The 15,201-nt window shown below is 33.6% G+C and overlaps 2 protein-coding genes across 2 annotated transcripts in view; one reads left to right on the top strand and one right to left on the bottom strand.

The window, feature by feature from the left end:
- The window catches only part of LOC129938910 (uncharacterized), a 406,682-nt gene that overhangs the window by 222,092 nt on the left and 169,389 nt on the right, over positions 1–15,201 (top strand). The gene's annotated exons all lie outside the window — the stretch shown is intronic.
- The window catches only part of LOC129938837 (neurogenic protein big brain), a 96,632-nt gene that overhangs the window by 63,767 nt on the left and 17,664 nt on the right, over positions 1–15,201 (bottom strand). The window lies entirely within an intron of this gene.

Below are 15,201 nucleotides of genomic sequence, written 5' to 3'. Positions count from 1 at the left end.
AACTGAATCGGAGCTCATTGGAGATATAAAAAGTACCTGTGAGACTATTTCACTGAAAACAGAAATGTATTTCTTCTTAGTTAAAAGAATGTACGGTAATAGTTAAACGTGATGGATAACACATCATTAATTGTTTTATACAAAAGTTATAACAGGTTATCCATTTTGCGGTTTCAACAATATAGGGCTGGAATTTTACATCTGTGAAACTAAGTTGTTAAACCATTTCTTTTTAGTTGAAAGGCTGACATTTACTAAAATGGATCACTTAAATAAACCTACTGCCACAGCCACATATTGTTCTTTAAGAGGAGATTACACAATCGTCCAACTATGAAAGCAATTTATTTTTTCGAAAACGACGATAGAACGACTGTCACCGTTAATTCGAAACTAACTAAAGAAGCGACTAAAGAAACAATACGTCCAAAACTGGGCTCCAGGCCTAACTGCTGAACATTTCTAGATGAACGGCTAATACGGTTGAATTCGTTGAGGGGAGGAATGCAACTAGCTACGAGTATTTCATTAGAGCATTGTTTATGACAGGCATGAAACCTTACGAGAGATACAAATTTTTCAGTTAGGCAACGGTCACCTATCAGTTTAAGGCTCTCTTTTGCATTCTGTCGAAAAGACTCAAGCGAATAATAGGAGCACTGCCTAGATATGGGAATTGTACTAGAGTTTCGGACGAATATAGGCTTTATAGGTTATAGCTAGAATTAACAAGGCAGTGCTACATTTCACACAATTCGATCAAATTTTTCTTTTATCCAAGGGACATTTCCTGGCACCGCTGAACTTCTTTTTGTGGGAATACGCGAAAGACCGTGTTTATGAAAATAAACTTAAAAACTCTTGAGCACTTAAAACATTCGCCAAGTTATGAGATGCTTGTGTCAAAAAGTGACAAAAAATTACATTAAAAAGAATCAATGCTTGCAACACATAATCAACATTCAAACTTTATAGTAAAATATTGTATAAATGTTTTATTTACGTTTACTTTTGAAACCGCAAAATGGATAACCCTGTAAAGTTTATAGAATTTAAAAAAAAATGTATTTTCTGACTATTTTTGTATCTTCGAAATTTTTAAGTGGGGTTTATAACTAAATGCCAACAAAAAAATACCTCATATAAAATTGTATTAATTGAGTTACTATCGTAACTTTAGTTTTTTTTAATGTATAATCTTATAAACTTTCATTTCAAAATATTTATTTAATTGACTGATAACTTCCAAAGACAAAAGCATAGGAATTGCTAAATTGTTGTCGGCATATAAGGTTCGGTGTATATGGTTCTATATAAGCAACACATGATTTGTATACTGTTTACAATGTTTATTCATTTAGAAACCTTAAGTCTGCTCATTAAAATGTGCAAAAAAACAAAGTAAGCCAGAAAAAAATGTAAGTATAACTTAGACTGTTTCATTTACATTAGCTTCATAATCGGTTGGAAAAAAGCGAATCAACTAATATAAAAAATATTGAAATGAGTTTCATCCACACCCCCTTAGTCTGTATATTAACCCCTATGCCCGGGATTTATCTTGTTTCTTTTTTGTTGGTTTTCATTAACCCTTTTTTCCTGTACCCACTCTAGTATAGGTTAGATAGGAAGAGGAACACTTAAATATGGTTCATGCAAATTAAATTGCATTATCATCCCACGATTGTTATAAATATATACAAACGTGTATTACAATTAATATCCCCGTGGTTAAACAAAAAATACAAGCAAACTAACATGGATATATATGTAAAGGTCTTCAAAAATAAAAAAATAACATCTTGTAGTTTTTAAGAGTTCACCACACTCAACACACACATGTTGGTTTTCACAGAGCAATAATTTGTGCCATATTTTAACAGATAACAAAACGCAAATGATGATGGTGGGATATTCCAAAAGAGCTTATGTTTGAAAATTTGGAAATTTTTAAGGTGAAACATGGAAATTTTATGTACTGGTGTTTTGAACTTGGTTTTATTGGTGGGTTTTTCTTTTATTAGAACAGATATAAAAAACATATGTGAATTCGTTGTTTCGTTAACAGTCAGTGGAAAGGTAAATTTTATTTTTTAAAGTGTATTTTACAAATCTGTCAGATGTCAAAAGTAAAGACGGATTATGATATCGAATTGAAAAATGTTGATTTGAGAAAATTATATTTGTCGTTAATGGATGAGATACGTTTGAATTTTAACATTCGACAAATTGACTGGAAATAGACAAAAACTAAACAGTGCTAAATTGACACGGGTGGTGAATATTATCACATTCTCATAAACATTGGACTGTCAAATACTTGACCTGGACAATGATTTTCGGACTGAGATTTGTAACTCGCTGCATGGATTGGTGGACTCTTGTATTTTAAAACCCGAAACAATTTTGCGAATGTGACATTTTAGATTTTGTAACGCAATGAATGAATTTGCTATGTTTTTGAATAAAAATCCATATTTGAAATGAAATATATTTTAAGAACTTAAAATAATACTTTAAGTTTCTTTAAAAATCAAAATATAATAATTGAACAAAAGAAAAATCGGTATAATCTACGAATAAGGCACATATTACTATCGTTATAAACTTTTATTGCCGCAAGTATTTTGATTATATTTTAGTTAATGTATTTAAAACTTATTTTTTAAAAGAATTAAAATGAAACAAATTATAAAAATTTAACGCTTAATTAAAATTATTAAAAAATAATAAATTTTTAATTCAAAATGCATTTGAAATTAACTGTGGGAAGATGTTTTCAAAGTTTCGAATAATTCTTCTGAAGAGCAAATTTTACAAATCAAGTCTGTAGGGTCTTCTAAGAATATAAACAAATATATACATTTTATTTTATGAAGAACAAATTTTACAAATCAAGTCTGTAGGGTCTTCTAAGAATATAAACAAATATATACATTTTATTTTATTTTCGAGCCGTTTCTCCAGCACTTTGTGATTAGGATTTTAAAATAGTGCAGCTTTAAGAAGGCTTAAGAAACACAAGAATCTAATCGTACGAGTATGTTTATAACAGCAATAAAGCTTTAACAAACAATTCTTTTATTTTGTCTGTTCTAGTTTTTCATAGACTCGGTCAGATGTATGTATGTCTGTAATATCTTCTGTAACTTCTTGCGTAGTCTAAATATCGTTCTTCCTGAGCATCTTCTGAAAGGGATTTTCGCTCGATTTTTAAAAATTAAATAACAAAATATCAAAAAATAAAAACATTAAAGTATTCTTTCAAAAGAAACTCAAATGAATTAAAAAAGTCAACGATATAAAACTTTTTCATGAAAAATTGTATAAGTAGTTTAGTTATTTTATGTACATTTCAATACCTTACATTTTAACCTTTTCGAATAAACAATGGTTATCCCTCCAAAAGCAAATATATATTGTTGCACTATAGCTTCCGTTTGGAGTCACATTACGTAACATTACGTTATTTCCTTACGATTGTCATATTAAACGTGAGCTTCATTGTGATAGCATGCATTAAATTCTTATGGCTGAACTCGTAAACGTCAGGCGAAGCCGAAGCTGAAGCGTGCTTGTCATTGTATATATATTTACTTAATAAATATATATACAATGTGTTTGTGTTTCAACCATTATTATTGAGGCGCAGTCAAGTTCAACATTTGCATGAAATAATCTTCAAATTTTATGGACCGTACTATCGATTCAAATAAAGATTTCGTGCATTTTTTTGAATTGTATGTGTTTTTTTTTTTTGAAAAACTTACCTAAAGCTTTTAAAAAATCACCCTTTATGTGTAAGTAGGTTTTTAAAGAATTTTAAAAACTAATGTCTCAAAAACCTGGTGTGATAAATTTAAAGTTATGCAGAATGCAATTGGATCTCAAGGCACAAAACCTATTTGGCCAGTGTATTGTATTGTGTATAGCTAGTTTTTAGAGTGAGTGAGTTATTGAACAAAATAAAAAAAAAACTATAGATATATAATTTTCCAAGTTAGGGACATTTGCCTTACGATTCTATTTTAAAACTTAGTTTTTTAGTACAAAATATTTGTCTAAAAAACTTTGCGGATTTCGGACAAGAACTAATTTACTAATTTTAACTTCTGTAATTTAAGAGACGATATGCTAAGAAAGCATTAGGAACAATTTATATTTGTGTAGTTTGTATCCATGTTTTCCATTTTGGAAAATTGAAGCTGAATTAAATAAAACCTGAAAGAAACGGGTTCATTCTTAGATAATGGTCACGATTAAAAATGCAGTGTCTTCAATTTTTGTCGCTTTAATTTGGTTGCATATAATTTAGTATCATTCTCTATGACCATACATATTTTCGAGATACGTAACAGTAATTACTAATTGTACCAATAATTTACTTAAGCAAACATCAAAATCCTATCCTCATTTTTAACTGAGTTTGTATTTTAAATACTTGTAAAATTATACTTCTCTGCAGATATTTAAAAAAAAAGCAACTAATGATTTAAAAACTAAACTTTACTACTTCTCTTACCCCTCTTAATTCTCCCTAAATCTTTTACTTCACTCGAATTTTAAAAAATGTGAACATTTTGGATGTCTCCAAATTTTTTAGAAAAATGCAACTGTCATTTTTTTTTATAAAAACCAGAATTTAAAAAAACAATAGAAAAAATTAGTAAAATTAATGTTGTTTGCTTAGGTTTTTGTTTTTGTAAAAAAAAACTGTCAATTCCATTTTTCTCAAAATTGTTCAGAATGTTGAAAACAATATTTGTTATAAGTTAAAATTAATTGAAAGCCAAAATCTCAAATTTTTGAAAAGATATTTGAGTCTAAAATCAATTTTTACCTACTTTGAGGAATGCTTTTTTAGGTTTTTATTTTTTATAAAAAAAAGTGTCAATTCGATTTTTCTCAAAATCTTTCCAGATGTAAAAAAACGTTTTTTTTTTGTTGCACAAAATTGTTTTAGAGATAAAATCATTTTGTATTCGTAAAGTTTTCGAGGTAACAAATTATTTATTTTTAGTTTTTTGATTTATAAAAAACCGTTGATTGGATTTTTTTTCACTTGTTTGGTATCACGTTACAATATATTATACAAAATTTAATTCAAGTCTCTAGCATTTTTGATTCATAAGATATTTAGGGTTATCCAAAATGTTCACCTTTTTTAAAAACTGCTTTGGTAAAAAAAAACCACCCACGCAATTTTCTTGAGAGGACTTTCTGCATCTTTCTGCCTTATTATCTGTATAAAAACAATTTATTTGAAGTCGATATCTCTTCAAGTTCTTGAGCTATGGACGACGAAAAAAACGTTAAAACGGTAAAACAGGGTTCTGTTTTAATTATTTTTTATGATTAGTTTTAATTAATCGATTTCAAAGTCAAAATTTATGAAACAAAAGTTTAAAAAAAAAAACACTTTGAGTGTAATGTTTGTCCTAATTATAAATAGCAATTAAGAAGTAATGAAAGTTAATAGCTGCTTTTGTTAATTCTTTATGAAACAGAGAAAACTATTCGTTTCAGTGTTCTAGGTTTTGAGAAATTTGAAAAACCAAAAATTACTTTTGTATCAGATGGGTGCATATCAAGTTACTTTTGCATCTAAAAAATCTGGATTGAAGACAAAATAATTGATATTTTAAATAAAAACATATGTCACGTACATTCCAACCTCTTTTTTTCTAAATATACAGTTTGGTACTTGGCCAAAAAAATACAAGTCGCATAGGTGTTGAAAAAATGTTCTCCAGTTCTACGAGTCATGAAATAACGAACCACTGCAAAGGTGAATATTTTGACAAAACCGATACGTCTAACACTATAAACGATCTTAAAAATCAGAACAAGCTTTTTAAAAAAAAAACTAACTATTTTTTGCCGCAAATCAACACTCCACATTCATCAATACATAATACTTTACCTTTATAGAAAATACTGCCTTGAAGAAAAATATAAATACGACATAGGATCTCAAATAATTGAATTCTTACTACATGTAAAAATGTATAACCATTATTGATGGAAAAAATGTGTGTTTTTAGATAAAGGACTTCGAGACCCTCCCGACGTTTGCAGTGAACACCTAGAAGATTTCTTATCACCAAAAAAACCTCGACTCTTGACCATCAATGACGAACTTTAAGAACTCCACTGTGACACCAGTACGGAAGATAATTAAATGACCACACTCACATACATACCAAACCCATAATGATGTAACTACTTTTTACTAACTACTGATTTTATTAAAAACTAACCGATTGGGACGCGTAATGCAGTGCAATTCTGCCTCCAGCTGGTTAAAGCTAAATTTATTGTTTTACTTGACTCAACAAAAAAAATCAAATGGGGTGGCGCAACAGTCTGTTGTGAACCAGGGCCTAGTGACTTACAACTCTCAACCATTCCTGTGTGCGAGTACTGTTGTCAGGTATGGAAGGGACCTACAATTTTAGGCCGAGTCCGAACGGCTAGTTTGAGAAAGCACTTTTTCATGACAAGAATTCCTCTTGAAGGATTTGTCAATTCCTCGCAAGAGGCAGTACCCGCGAAAATTACTTTTTTTTTAAATTAAGGTGGCACAGGCAGGGATTGAACCCAAGACCCCTTACATGACAGTCCAACGCACTTTTTTTTTAAATTCATTTTTATTAATTCATTCTTAAATCTATCTTAAAGCTAGACAAAAATTCATAAAACTAGCCTAATTATCCATAACTTACAACTAACTTAATGGTCCCATACGGACACTCTAAGTTAAACTATAACACTTACTACTAATGCCTTTCGGCCCTAACATCTATTTTAACTTCAATTCAATTTTATTTATTTTTGTATTAATTAGAAAATTTAAAAAAAAGAACTAATATCAATATCCTTTTTATTTTTGCTTAAAAACTACTTAAAATTAGGTCCTTAAATAAAACTTAAAGCTAACTTAAACTACCTATTCTACCTATAAACTTCTTAAAACTAGAACAACCACAGCAGCAAATCTAACTTTTTTGTTTTTATATTTTACTGTCTTTTTTTAATTTTGTTTGTTTTTTAAATTCCATGTTTTTTTTTAATTTTTGTTTTGTTTTTTTTTTTTGTATTTTTTTTGTATTTTTTTTGTGCCACCATGCCTATTCTACTTAAAACTAAACCCTAAAACTATAAAACAAGTATGTAAGCCGGCCAAGGCTTAAACCCCATCCCGACTACCCACTATCAAGTGCCGATTGAAGCCACCAAAACTGGTTCTCCTGCTTCACCCTATCAGTTCGGTCCCGCTCGGACACAGCCCTACTGAACCGAAGGAGCTCCGCTCCACCTTGTGCCATGACGTCCCGATTGTACGGGAGTCGCCTATCTACGGTTCTTCGTCTGACGTGGTAGATTAACGGGACTGCCAATCTATCCTGTATCAGACCGCATTTGTCTAAAAAGAGGAATGCCTCTGGTGGAATGAACCCGCTCAAGCGTGCACTTTCAAAATACTCGTCGTTCGGATAGAACGCCCCGAAAATTAAATTGTTGGTCGAAGACATAGCTCTTGCAATGTGACCTCGAACGAGTTTTATCACGAAATTGTCATTTCTGTTAATTCGAGCCCCGTTGTATAGGACCTCGTTGGAAAAGTAATGCACATAAGAAGATTCGGCTGTTCGATATAAGCCGGTACAGCGTCGTAAACACTGCCGCTCGAACACCCGAAACTTCTCCATCTGGGAAGGGGCAACGTTGAACCACACAGGACAACCATAAACGATCATTGGCCGTATGAGGGCCATGTAGAAAATTACCTTCACTCTGGGGTCAAGCCGACTGCTAAAAAACAGCCGTTTCGCCACAGCGAAGGCTCTTCTGGCCCTGGTCAGAGCAGCATTTATATGTCTGTCGAAATATAAATACTGATCTAACCAGATACCGAGGTACTTCACGACACTTTTGCTCGCTAATGGCTGCCCGTGAAGATCAACGATGACCATCTTGCGCCAATTCTTACACGTATCCCTCGTGGCCCCAGCCAACGGAGTCCGGAACAGAATTGTCTCCGACTTCTGGACATTTATTTTCAGTTTACAGTCGTCGCAATATCGCTGAATCTTGTCGAAATCACGCTGCAAGAGAATTCTAATAACCTCAACCTTTTGGGCCGTTCTGTACGCAATTATATCGTCGGCGTACGCAATTGCCTTTGTAAGACTACCTATCAGATCGATGGTGTAAATGCTGAAGAGAATCGGCGAATTCACAGCTCCCTGTTGAAGACCATTTTTAATTGAGAATGTTGTGGTAGAAGTTACATTGCCACTTTTGACAACAAACTTTCTACCGTTAAGCATATCATAAAGTATATACAACAATGGCTTGCTAATGCCAAGCCTGCTCAATTTTAGGTAAAGACCCTCTAACCATACGGTGTCAAAGGCCTTTTCCAAATCAACCAGGACAGCACCTGTGCATTGTTGTTTTGATTTATTCCATTGGATATCAGCAACGAGTTTAGACGCAGCATGAATTGTGTCATGACCCGCCTTGAACCCGAACTGATTATCCGGAATTATTTTGTTGTCCGCAGCCCACTTAGTCAGAGCCCTATTAACGACTTTTTCGAAAACTTTGCTGATGCTCGAAAGAAGACTTAACGACCGAAGATTTGACGGGTTGGAGTTGTCCTTTCCCTTTTTCGGGAGAGGATGAACCACAGCGGTCTTCCAATGCACTGGCGTGGTGTAAATGTCAATTGCTTCCATCGGTAAATGTCTTAGTACAACGTTGGATATACCATCGACACCTGCTGACTTTTTGTTTTTTATTGAGTTGAGGATGAGCTGAAGCTCAACCTTCGTCACTAACAAGGGACTTGGTCCCGTTTGCCAGTTCAACGCACTAACCATCATGCCACGGGTACTACTTTTTTACTTGACTCACAAAAATGAAAATTGATCTTAAAATTAAATGCACGACTGGGTCACACGAACTTGCCCCTGTATGCAAAGAGTCTGTTTAAAAAATTAAGTTTGTCTTCAAAGATATAAATGCCATTTGATTTGTCAAAAAACTTGTGATTCATCCCAAGACACAACTCATCCCGGAAATGAAAAATACTTGTAAGCATACATAACGAAAAAAATTGTTTGTGTATTCAACTAGTCCAAAGCTTTTTCCTTTGGATAGCTTTGTTTTAATTTCATATTGGAAGAACCAGGATGGAAAATAAATTATCTGAAGATAAGAAAGAGGAAGGACATTTGTTTAAAATGTAAAGCGATCGCCTATTGGTTGTGTAGTTAGGTAGGTGGCTAAAACGAATAAGAAATAGTTTATTGGCGTGCTAGGCTTTATGCAGATAGATAGATAAAGACATGTTTATGATGATAATGTACTTAAATATTATCAATAAAAAAACCCTTGTTTTTTCAAACTAAATTTTTGAAAATCGTTAGAGCGGTTTTTTTTTATATATAAAATTTTTCAATTTTGTTCTAAAAATATTTTTGGTATGCAGTTGTTTAGTGATTGTAAATATACTTGCTACATTTGTATTTCGTAAAAAAAATGGTGTGCTCGTACAGTGCGTTGGACTGTCAAGCAAGGGGTCTTGGGTTCAATCCCTGCCTGTGCCACCTTAATTTAAAAAAAAATAATTTTCGCGGGTACTGCCTCTTGCGAGGAATTGACAAATCCTTCAAGAGTAATTCTTGTCATGAAAAAGTGCTTTCTCAAATTAGCCGTTCGGATTCGGCCTAAAATTGTAGGTCCCTTCCATTCCTGTTGTGTACTCGCACACAGGAATGGTTGAGAGTTGTAAGTCATTAGGCCTTGGTTCACAACGGACTGTTGCTCCACCCAATTTATTTATTTAAAAAAAATGGTGTCCCGTTTTTGAGATATAGAATTAAAAAAAAAATAAATATTTTTTTAAAAATCCAAACAAAAAAAACTGCACCTTTGATCAAATATTGTTAAGGCAATATAAGAGCTTATTCAGAAAAAAAAATTATTGAAATCAGTTCATAAGTTGCTGAGAAAATTAAAAACAAAAAAAGAGGCTGGGATGCGACCCATACTGATAACTTCCCATCCCGTCAAAAATTTTAAAATTTTATCGAATGTTGAAAACAATATATAAGATATAAGATAAAATTAGTTTGAAGCCAATATTTCAAATTTTTGAAAAGATATGTGAGGCGAAAATCTATTTTTACTAACTTTTGTTAAATTTTTTTAGGTTTTTAATTTTTTGTACAAAAACTGACAATTTGATTTTTCTCAAAATTTGTCATATCTACTGTTGAAAACAGTATTTCTTATAAGTAAAAATTAGTTAGAAGCTATTATCTCAAATTTTTGATAAGATATTTCAGTCCAAAATCATTTTTTACCAAAATTTGTTAATTTTTTTTGGTTTTTATATTTTTGTAAAAAAAACTGTCAATTCGATTTTTCTCAACATTTTTCAAAATGTTGAAAACAATATTTCTTATAAGATAAAATAAGTTTGAAGCCTAAATTTCAGGTTTTTGAAAAGATATTTGAATCGATATTCAATTTTTCTCAAAATTTTATTAGATGTCAAAAACATTATTCTTCTTTGCACAAAATTGTTTTGGAGATGAAATCATATTTTAGTCGTAAAATTTTGGAGGTTACAAATTTTTTTTTCAGTTTTTTTGATTTATCAAAAAAACCGTTATTCAAGTCTCTAGCGTTTTTGGTTCGTAAGATATTTAGGGTTAACCAGCATTTTCATCTTTTTTTCAAACTGCTATAGTAAAAAAACCACCGACGCAATTTTCTTGAGAGCCCTTTATGCATCTTTCTGCTTTATTATCTATATAAGAAAATTTATTTGAAATCGATATCTCTTCTGGTTTTGAGCTATGGACGACGAAAAAAACGTCACGGACGTACGAACGTACGTACACACACACGCACGCACAGACATCTTTCTTAAAATCTTTTATTTTGACTCTAGGGACCTTGAAACGTCGAGAAATGTCAAAAATTTCAATTTGACAAATCGGACCCATTACAATAACTTCCTATGGGAAGTTAATAACGGTTTTATGAGCGGTATCTTTCCTGAGCAATACAAAAGTATGTTTTTCTTATTAAAAGAAGCCAAGTTAAAAAATACAATTTTAGAGAAAATTAAAAAGAAATCTATCGGTTTGTTTTTTACAAAAAAAAAAATGTGTCATCAAGCCAACGCTTTTTTAACATCAACTTACTTTTTTACTGTATTTCAAAAACACTTTGCCTGATTTTTTCAATCATTTTTCCTTGCTTAAATTTCATTGTTTTTTCTAAATTTTTTGATACAATATTTTCATTTGTTCATCAACTGTTTTCAACAATCAAACAATATTTCAATTCCTGTTTGTTTCGCCCTTTATAAAATACCAATTTGTAAGTTTTATTTATGTACGTATTTTACTTTTATTAATTTAAGTATTTATTCTGTTTAGAAAATAAAATTGGACAATTCCAAGAATATTTCTTATTTTGCGTTTTGAATTTGGAAGATTTAATCTTGGCCCGATATTTATTGTTTGGAAATCCAATCGGCGAAGAAACATTATTTTATTTTAAATTGAAAACAAATTGCAACAATGCCGAAATCGAAGAAATGTTGCAGTTCTCCAACTTGTCAAAAATTAGATGATGATTTTATGGTAAGTTGTGATAAATGTTTTCGATGGTGGCACTATTCTTGCCATGGGTTTGATCCTGATCGCTATGATGCTAATACCCCTTGGTACTGTGGGGAAAGTGATTGTGCGGCTAAAAAAGCCACATCAGAAAATCCCGAACAAGAAGAAGAACAAAGCCCTCATTTGTCAGATTCTTTGAAACAGTTGGATATGTTTATGGAAGCTGCCATTGTTGCTCAATCTGCAGCTTCTCGAAAAGACAAAGAAATTGAAGCTTTGCGTATAGAACTTGAAGAAATGAAGGTGAAACTTTCTGCATATGTACCACCACCATGTGTATCTCCAGCTAATGTTCAAAAGGACAATGATAGGTTGGAAATCTTAAAAAAGATTCAGCAAAATCATCAGGCCTTGTTAAACGATGTTAATAACGTTCCTATTTTCAAAGTTCCACAATCCACACCGCTATTTTCTCCTCCTAATCCTGTCATAGAGAATTTCTCTTTTCCTTCAACTTCCATTCAAGGTCAGGAAATGGCTACGCTGCTCACTATCCTGAATCGGAATAATGTTCAAGAGCTTCCGACATTTTCTGGCGAAAATAGGCGTGAATGGCCTTATTTTGAAGAGGTGTTCAAGTCTACGACTATTGAAGGAAAATTCAGCGACAAAGAAAACGTTTCTCGACTGCGAAAGGCCTTAAAAGGAGAAGCGTACCAATTGGTATGTGATCGTTTAAAGTATTCATCGGACGCCGACGCAATTATGAACTCCCTTCGTGCCATTTTTGGACGATGTGATGTCCTGGTTCACGATCTAACCACGGATTTATTGAATCTTCCCAAGTTAGCTTCGAAGAGTGATCCGAAAATTCGTCTGTGGGCAGTGAAGGTGAATGGTTACGTCGCGGATGTCAGGTCCATGAATAGAGAAGAAGACCTCACCAATGGGTACGTGATGACCAATTTAGCCTGTAAGCTTGGTGCAGGTTTATACCAAGAGTGGCAAAAGAAGAAAGCTGGTTTCTTCAATGCAATTTTCGTTCAATTTGCCGAATTTTTAAATGAAAAGGTTATCGATTTGCCACCTGATTTAATGAAGCCAACAACTAGTGCAAATTTTGAAACTAAGAAAAACCAAGGTTCAGCGAAATCTTCAAAACAAGTTTTAACTCATCAAGCACAAACTTCAGTTTCTGCCGTTCAAATCTTGTGTAAGAAATGTACAAAGAAACAACATCCACTCCACGAATGTGTCAGTTTTAAGGACTCATCAGAATCGGAGAGACTCGCCTTTGTTAAAGAGAATTCTATTTGTTTTACTTGTTTGGATTCTACAAAGCACAATTGGAAGGTTTGCGCCAAGAAGAGAACTTGTGGTTTAAATGGTTGCTCTGTTCGTCATCACCCTTTATTGCATCAATCCAAAGAAATCAATTCAGATCTCAATACATCTGCTGCGCCGTTTTGTCCACAGCCACACATTCATTCATCTCATGCTCGCTCGAATACTTCAGTACTGTTTAAGATTGCACCAATTCGACTTCATGGTAGAGACAACCGTTTTGTGGACACCTTCGCTTTTCTCGATGATGGTTCATCCTTAACGATGCTTGAAAAGGATCTCTTTGATGATTTGCATCTTGACGGTGTTTCAGAAGACCTAACTCTCCAATGGACGAAAGGTGTAACACGTAAGGAAAAATCTTTGAGAACAAGCTTAGAAGTATCTGATGTCAAAAACCCGAAACGCCATATTTTGAAGAATGTGTTCACTGTCAAAGATTTGGACTTGCCATGCCAATCGATAGATGTTAATTATCTTAAAAGCAAGTATCCTCATCTACGTGGACTTCCTTTGGGGGATTTAGTTGATGCCAAGCCTAAGATTTTGATTGGCCTCGATCAAGCAAAGTTCCTTTTGGGTCAACGTCAACGTCACGGACACGACCAAGAACCCTGTGCGCTGAAAACGCGGCTCGGATGGATCGTTTTTGGCAGTGGTTATGTCTCGCATCCACACGTTTCTTGTATTCACAATGTTCCTCGACCAAAAATGAAATTCTATTTTCACGATGCAATCAAACCTGAAGAGAGCTTACACGATCTAGTGAAACAGCATTTTTCAACGGAAGAGTTCGGAGTGAAGCCACCAAAGGGAGATTTTGTGAGTCGTGAAGAAAAAAGAGCTGAAGACATAATGGAGTCTTCCATCAAGCTAGTGGATGGTCAGTATGAAATCGGCCTCTTATGGAACTCTGACAATGTAAGATTACCAGATAGTTATCCGATGGCTGTCAGAAGACTTGTTAGTTTCGAAAAGTCCTTGAAAAAGAAACCACACTTACTAGAATGGCAAAACAATCTCATGCGAACATTGTTAGAAAAGGGTTACGCCAGAATCGCTTCGGAGCAAGAGTTATCAATAAAGTGGCCTCGAGTTTGGTACACACCCACTTTTATTGTAGAAAATCCCAATAAACTTCAAAACCAAGATGTGTGTGTGACGTGGCTGCTAAGGTTGATGGGGTTTCACTCAACACTTTTCTCCTAAAAGGACCTGACAACCTTGTGCCTCTCCATGCTGGTCTATTTAAATTCCGTGAGCGTAAAATTGCTGTTAATGCTGATGTCAAAGAAATGTTCCACCAAATTAAGATTAAAAAGGAAGACCAGCAATGTCAAAGAATACTTTGGAGAGATGGTGACATTTCAAGAAAGCCATTGGTTTACATAATGCAAGTTATGATGTTCGGCCCTCGATGTTCACCCACATGTGCACAGTTCGTCAAAAACCATCATGCTAAACTTTTTAAAGAAGAATGTCCGGAAGCTGTGGATGGTTTGACAAAAAGAACATATGTTGATGATTATTTTGACAGCCACAACACAGTTGAAGAAGCAGTCTCAGTCACCAGAGATGCAATTCGAATTTGCAAATCCATGCATTTTGATCTAGTTTCTATACAATCTAATAGCTTTGAACTTCTCTCTCAGATGCCAGAAACTCAAGTCAAAACTAAATTAGTCAGCATCGATCCAAACGAATGCGAGGGCTATATCGTAAACGTCTTAGGAATGTTTTGGCAACCTTCTTCCGATTGTTTTCTTTACAGACTTGCTGAAGATGACGATTTAAAGGAGATGGTCTTATCATCCAATGCCATCACAAAAAGGCGTATTCTTCGTGCGATTATGCGAGTGTTCGATCCGTTGGGCCTTATTTCAATCTACATCATTAGAGGTAGAATCATTCTTCAAGAGGTTTGGCGAGAGGGTTTTGACTGGGACGAGCCAATCTCATCCGAATTGCAAACCAAATGGTTAACTTTCATCAATGAGCTGAAGAACATTGAAAGACTCCGAATTCCACGTCGATACATCTCTTTGAATCCTGACGATTGCAAGGTAAGCCTTATTACTTTTGTCGATGCATCAGAAAAGGCTTTTGCTGCTGTAGCCTATTTTCGCTTTGAATGTAATGAAAAGGTAGAAGTATCGCAAGTAATGGCTAAGGCTAAAGTTGCACCTGTAAAGCAATTGACTATTCCAAG

The sequence above is a fragment of the Eupeodes corollae genome, chromosome 1, assembly GCF_945859685.1.
Source record: "Eupeodes corollae chromosome 1, idEupCoro1.1, whole genome shotgun sequence".
In the NCBI taxonomy this organism is placed as follows: domain Eukaryota; kingdom Metazoa; phylum Arthropoda; class Insecta; order Diptera; family Syrphidae; genus Eupeodes; species Eupeodes corollae.
Note: the sequence above shows the minus strand (reverse complement) of the source record. Positions and strands in the feature narration are given on the sequence as shown.